This window comes from Pistacia vera, unplaced genomic scaffold, assembly GCF_008641045.1.
Source record: "Pistacia vera cultivar Batoury unplaced genomic scaffold, PisVer_v2 Contig347, whole genome shotgun sequence".
Taxonomy (NCBI): Eukaryota; Viridiplantae; Streptophyta; class Magnoliopsida; order Sapindales; family Anacardiaceae; genus Pistacia; species Pistacia vera.
The window spans coordinates 772,391-779,855 of record NW_022196165.1 but is presented as its reverse complement, the minus strand read 5'-3'; the positions used below and the strand labels follow the sequence as shown (position 1 = coordinate 779,855).

Sequence of the window (7,465 nt, the reverse complement as noted above, 5' to 3'; positions counted from 1 at the left end):
AAATAGAAACCCCTCTAGTGCTATAGAATTCCAGTGTCCTAAAGAGAGATTGTTTGGTAGGAAGCCTAGTCTCAACCACCTAACGATATTTGGGTGCGTTGCCTATGCACACACAAATGATGGGAAGTTAGACCCAAGGTCTCTTAGATGTGTGTTTCTAGGATACCAAGAAGGGACAAAAAGGTATAAGCTTTGGGAGAGAGAGGCTCCAAGGGTAAGAGTCATAATTAGCAGGGATGTGGTCTTCAATGAATGTGTTTTTCCTTTTAAATCTTCTAACTCCACTGCATGTACCTCTAATAGTGAGCCTGAATATTTGAACCAAACTGATAACACCCAAATTGAGGTGGAGCCAACAATGTACCAAACTAACCTAACCAATTCTAATGATGAAACAAGACCTGCAGAGCTGCCATAACCTATAGGTATCACTCAAGGCACTGAAGATGAAGAAATAGAGCCTGAAGAAGGGCCTCAACAAGCTAATCTTGCTCAATATCAGCTTGCAAGGGATAAGATCAAGCGTGAAATCAAACCCCCTATAAGATACAACTATGCAAACCTGATTTACACGACATTATTAGCTAGGGTTGAAATCCAAAGAGCTGAACCAGCCACCTATGAAGAAGCTATAAGCTCAAAGGATAGCAAGCAATGGTTGGCTGCCATGAGTGAAGAAATGCACTCTTAAAGGTAAATAGAACCTGGTCACTGGTTCAAAAACCTAAAGATCAGAAGTGTGTAGAGTGTAAATGGTTGTTCAAGCTAAAGGAAGGGACAATCAGTCTGACCCTCCAAGATACAAGGCTAGGTTAGTTGCAAAAGGCTACACACAAAGAGAGTGCTAGGTTAGGATTTGTAAGGATTACTGTGAATGGGTGCTTGTAATAGTGACTGAGAGTGATTTGAGAGTTCTTGAGAGCTTTTAATCCGTAAGAACTTTCTTGATACATAGTGCAGTGGGCCTCAGTGTTCTAGAGCTCAACATTGACGTAGCTTGTTCGAATCTTAAACAAGTGAACCATGGTAATTGTTTGTGTCTTTGATTCTTCTTTGATCTTGTGTGTGTGATTGAATTGGCAGTAGTTTTAGAATGTGATTTGGTCTGAAATCGCAACAATGTGTGTAAAGATCAAGCCACTGGATTCAAGATAATGACGTAATGCCCACACCTTTGATTTCAAAAACAAAGAATATTCAAAAGGACTTTCATTCTCTAGAACTGAAGAGGGCAATCTATTGATTAAGTATAGGGTAGTAAGCACTTGGAAAAAGAAGAGAGATATGATTGATATTTTGTTTACTAATTTAATTTAGAGTAACGTTACACATACAAATTGGATTCTAACTTTGTATCACAACCCTCGTGACAGTTGAGTTGACAAATTAACATTTTACTTACCCCAATCATCCTATACTTAAGGAGATCTTGCTAAATCAAATATCACATGAGTTGGGATACAAATTTAATATCCCAATTTTATATGTATAGTGTTATTATTTAATTTAATGGTAAATTTAGAGAAAAGATTCACAATGTGGTTAAATTTTGTAACTCACTTTCATAGTTGACCAGTTGCTGCCACTAAAGGAGTTGACTCTTACCGCCACTAAAATAAGTGGGCGAAGAACCAAATCTTAATTAATCTATTGAGTATTGACTAAAAGGATTGTTGAAAGTAATAATAAGAGCACTTTGAATGTTCAATAACTTATCTTAATTTCCTCTTTCATGAGCATCGAAGTTGCAGGAATATGATACCTTTTTTTTATTTACATTGATGATTTGTTTTTGAGTTATAGAAAATTGCGTGATCATTGCATTAAGCAGTGAATTACCGAACATATTAGAGAAAAGATATCCACTGTAACGAGTGGATTTCTTTTTATATATTTGTAGATAATTTACTATTGTTCTAATTAACCTAATAAATAATTAAATTCGAGTCAACTTAAAAAAATTGAAGAAATATTATTTTTCCTTCTCCACTACATATAATATAGCTCTTCATATACGCAAAACCATAAAGAAAAATAGTCTTATATATAACTTAAATAATTCAAAATTTCAATATTAATCTTCTAAAGGAAGACACCCATTAACATATATTAAGTAAAGAAACTCTATGGGATATATCCTTTACATTATATATTTACATCCACACTTAGAAATTATGTTTCTTAAAAAACATATCACAAGTACATGGAATAATATGTAACAAAATTTTCAACGATGGAAATAAGTTATGTTTTCAAATCAATGAAATTAAGTTGAAAGGAGTGTGGAGAGCATCAACCCCACATAGTTGCTTCTTCACTAAAATCAAGAAAGCTATGAAAAAGCCATATACATGATTTAATATATATTCTTGTTGCTTAATTAAAAATCACTCAATCATGTAAGCCACTGAGGCAAAGCAAAGGGACGGAGGAGGAAGAAGCACAAATTCTTTCTTTAATAAGGATGGAGGAGAGGCTATACAGTGAGAAAGCATTCAAAAGTAGCCTTTATCACATTGAAATAATAAGAAATTATTTCCATAGCGGCTTCCAAGTTCCAAACTCTTGTGTTGCCTTTTGCGTAATATATAAACTTGAGTGGGTTAAGCAAAGAACCGTGCAGCAAGTTCATCAACCCATCTTATTATCTAAATAAAAAACTCTCTTTGTAAATAGCTTGATTTGATTAGTTCCTCAGTTTGAGGGAGCTTGAGGACTTAAATAATGCAGGTAAGAAGCTCATGCTTCCACAAATTTTTGTTATTTGGTATTAACTAGGTAGAAGACAAGAAGTAAGTAGATTCGGTTTGCTTATTAATGTAACTTGGGAATGACAATGGCTCATTAATTTTGTCTTTTAGTATGGTATTAATTAAATTATTATGCATTTGACGATGAATTTGCTCATGCAAGGCTTGAAGTCATGTTGATGGCTTTAATTTGTTGATCTAATACTACCATTTTCTTTTCCTTATTTACCTCACACATTTTGATCAATATTTCTACATTTGTTCGCTATAAATGGGAACAAGGAAAGAGAAGAAATGCTGACAACTGTTATACTGGGGCTATCGCTAACATTGCTCTTTGATGTAGTATGTTTCTAATCTTATTCCCTAAAATAATATATTCAAAGATAAACACACTAATGGGCCGTTCACTTTAGGATGTCTAGGCTTGACCCATTATGAATTGGGAAGATGGGTAGATTGGGCCTTCCTTGAAACTTTTGGAGTACATTTTCGTGGCCAGTCTGGCCTATTGATACTCTCTTCGGTTTTCATCTTGGAGTTTTGGTTGACTGACTTGACTTGAGTATGTTCATGGTTTTTTCTAAACAAGTAGTAATGGGGTATTATTTTTTTGCTGAAATATCTACTTAATGGCTCTTTGTATTGTACCTGTAGTTTATTCTTTTTAACTACCACTAGTTCTTGAACCGTTATAAATACCCTTTCCCCCTTATTTCTTCATATTTGCATTGCGCCTCTGCTTCCCAACTTTCCTCTCTCTCCCCCATTGTGTTTTGAAGTTAGGTAGTCATACAACTTTACATACCCAACTCTCTTATTCTCCCAACTTCTTGCTATCATTTTCAGTTCTCATTTTGCTTCAAAACACAACTCATTTCCTCTTTCTTTGACACAAGATGGGTGAGAACACTGCCACCATGAACACCACCACCACCACTTCAACCACCAAGTCCGACATCTCCATTGATGTGCCTACTCAAAACGGCTCCAAATGCTTTGATGATGATGGCCGCCTCAAACGAACTGGTAACCAATTTTCCTTCTCTGTTTTCCTCACTTTAAACTTCATTTGAACCAAATTATTGCCATGTTTAGGGACCATATGGAATGCAAGTTCCCACATAACACTGTGTGATCGGCTCCGGAGTGCTGTCGTTGGCATGGGCTATAGCTCAACTTGGTTGGGTCGCCGTCCTGCTGTCATGTTCTTGTTTCTTTTTGTTACTTACTACACTCATCTCTTCTCACTGACTGCTATCGGACTGGTGACCCCGTTTCCGGCAAAAGAAACTACACTTACACGGACGCCGTTCACTCTATTTTGGTATATTTTTCTGGCAACTTCTTCACAAACTTGTTTGATATTATTTCGTCTTGATTTTCTTTTACTCAGCTAATAATCTTTTATGTTATCCGGATAGGTGGAGCAAAAGTCAAGGCTTGCGGGAGGTTCAGATTTGAATCTTTTTGGTATTGCCATTGGAATACCATTGCAGCATTATAAGCATGATGTGAGTGTTTTCTTTTAAGATGGCTATTTGTATGTTGGGAATCTTTGGTTAATTGTTTTGTTGTTTCAATTCAATTGGAGGGCAATCAAAAGGTCTAACGTTCCACGAGAGTGGTGGAAAGAAAACGTGTCATTTGTCAAGCAATCCATATATGATCTTGTTGGAATCATGGAAATTTTCCTTTCTCAGATCCCAGATTTTGATCAAATATGGTGGCTCTCAATTGTGGTGCAGTTATGTCTTTTACTTACTCTTCCATTGGTCTGGCCTCGGCATTACCCAAGTCGCAGGTTTGATTTGCTTATTTATCTAATCAAATTTCAAATTTCCTGAAGTTTAATGTTTACTGAGCTCTACGGAAGCTGAGTCTATCATTTTGTTGTGTAATTATCAGCAAACGGAGTTATTAAGGGTAGTCTCACGGGAATAAGCATTGGAACTGTAACGCAAACGCAAAAGATATGGAGAAGTTTCCAAGCTCTTGGGGAATCGCTTTGCATACTCATATTCAGTCATCCTAATTGAAATTCAGGTACAAAATTTTGGATGTTTTTATCCAGCAAAAAAATATATACATGGCAAAGCTATGAATGACTAAAAATTTTACACTTAATTCTGACAGGACACAGTAAATCCCACCAGCAGAATCAAAAACAATGAAGGCGGCAGCCAAATTAAGCATTGCCGTCACAACAGCTTTCTATATGCTTTGTGGATGCATGGGCTATGCGCTTTTGGTGACTTTGCCCCTGGAAATCTCCTCACTGGTTTTGGCTTTTAAACCCATTTTGGCTTCTTGATATCGCCAACGCCGCATTGTGGTCCACCTAGTTGGCGCATATCAAGTATTTTGCAGCCAATATTTGCCTTTATTGAAAAACAAGCAACACAAAGATGGCCCGAAAATTACTTCATCACAAAAAAATTCAAAATCCCAATTCCAGGCTCGAGTGCTCCATTCAAACTTAACCCTTTAGATTGGTCTGGAGAACGTGTTTTGTGATCTTGACAACAATTATATCAATGTTGCTTCCATTCTTCAATGACGTTGTTGGAATTCTTGGGGCACTTGGGTTTTGGCCTTTAACGGTTTATTTTCCAGTGGAGAGTTATATTGCACAAAAAGAGATACCCAAATGGAGCACAAGATGGATATGTCTCCAAATTTTGAGCATGGCTTGCCTGGTACTGTCGATTGTGGCTGGTGCCGGTTCCATTGCTGGTGTGATGCTTGCCTTAAGGTTTACAAGCATTAAAAAACTATTAATTGATAAATCCACGGCTTATAATATATATATATATCTTTTTACCAGGTTAAGTTTTCAATTGTTGTAAGAAAAGCAAAGGCCTAAAGGGGGTGGGTGTTAATTTGGTGTGTTGGTTCATTTATAGTTTTAACTTTAGTTGGTTTTGTTGTCGTTTTAGTAATTGTTGTTTCAACTTTCAAGAGTCAAAAAGGAGAACTTGGGATGTAAATTATGCAATGTGTATTCCAATATATGGATCTCCATTAATTTCTTTCCAATTTTTCTTAATGTTTGTTGCCAGAATTTATGTTTACTAGATCATGCTTTATCTTTATCCTATTCTTTGAATTAATGACAGGTTGGGAATCGCAATAATCTTAATGAATTTTTCGCTGATTTTATCCAATAGTAAAAAGTGCTTTGGAATAACAAAAACTATGTAATTAATTAATAAGTTGTTGGGACTCTTAACTGCTCTAAAAATATAGAATAATTTACAAATTCAATATAAAAACTTTTTGAATAATATTGTTGAATTGGATGCATTGAATTAATAAGGGCATTTAGGTGGAACCATTTAGCTTTCTTAAAAAGCCTACCTTGATTTTCACCTTAGAAAGCCAATTTTGAACCTTGGCCCTTTTGTTAGAAGTTAACTATGATATAAGCACTGTCAACCCATTCTTTTGACGATTTCCCTCTTTTGAACCTTGAATTGAAGGATCATACTAGCTTGTTCACATGAAGCTTCAAATTATCTTTGAAATGATTGAAAGATATTGGGAATAAAGTGATTCAAGTTACAAGTGCCTTGGTTTTTCAAAAAAGAAAAAAAAACAACAAAAAAAAAAAAAAGAAGAAGAAGAAAAATAGGGGGCTATGAAGAAAGAAAAGTTGTGCGACTTCAATTGTTTGGAAGTGAATTGATTGAAGAAAACATTTAACATTATTGAGTTGCGCTTTGTGTGAAGAAGTTGATATAATTCCTTTGATAAAAGTACCTAAAAATTCCTTCTCACCGCACCTTACCTAAGCCCCGTTACAACCCATTTAAGACCCTTAGATTTTTTGCATTCAATTCAATCCACTGATGATAAAGACATGATATATTAGCAAGCTTATGGTAAAGATCTTCTATGTTTTGACTTGAGAGTTTATTGAACCCCTAAACACTTTGAGTGTATTGAGTGAATCCAATGAGAGGGTGTTAGATCCTATTGCATTTTGATTTCGCGAAGATCATTAAGGTGATTGTTCATGGATGTGGTTTATAAGAATTTACTCTATTTCTCATTTCTTATTTGTCTTTAGATTTAAATCTTTAAGGCATGATAATTTGGATTATAGAGGATGAGTAAAGGTAGAAGAAAAAACGATGATGAGAAAAGGTGACGAACTTGAGCTATTGTATGCTTGAGGACAAGCATTGTTTAAGTGTGGGGGAATTTGATAAGCATTCATAATATCTATATATTTGTTAAATTTCCTCATGTTTTAATGGTTATAAATGCTTAAATCCTGAATTTTGATTATGTTTCGTATTTTGTGGAGTAGATTAAGGAGTTAAATCAAATTGAATTCAAAATCAAGAGATTTGAAGAGAAAAAATCGAAGCTCAAAAAGAGATACATTCCAGAAGCGGATTTTGCTTAAAGCGTGGGCACGTCCTGGTTTCCCAGAATGTTCACAAAAGTAGTCAACAGATAAAGCGTGGATGCGCCTTACTGGATCCGAGGTTTTCGACCTAGGGTTACGAATTTGTTGGAGAAAAAGATATGCATGATAGCTAGAAAGATTTATTTACCCTTTCTTAATCTCTAGGATTTGCCAAGACTCCCTATTTTGGTGGGATTTGCTTTTAATTAGTTTCCTGATCTAGATAGGGTAACTATTATTAGATAGAGTTATAAATAGGGAGATTATTCACAAGAAAGGGAGACAGCTATCTCTACCT

General features: G+C 35.4%; 1 pseudogene; it reads left to right on the top strand.

Moving 5' to 3' along the window:
* The first annotated feature begins 2,625 nt into the window (after window positions 1-2,625).
* LOC116139102 lies at window positions 2,626-5,954 on the top strand (annotated as a pseudogene).
* Window positions 5,955-7,465: the final 1,511 nt, after the last annotated feature.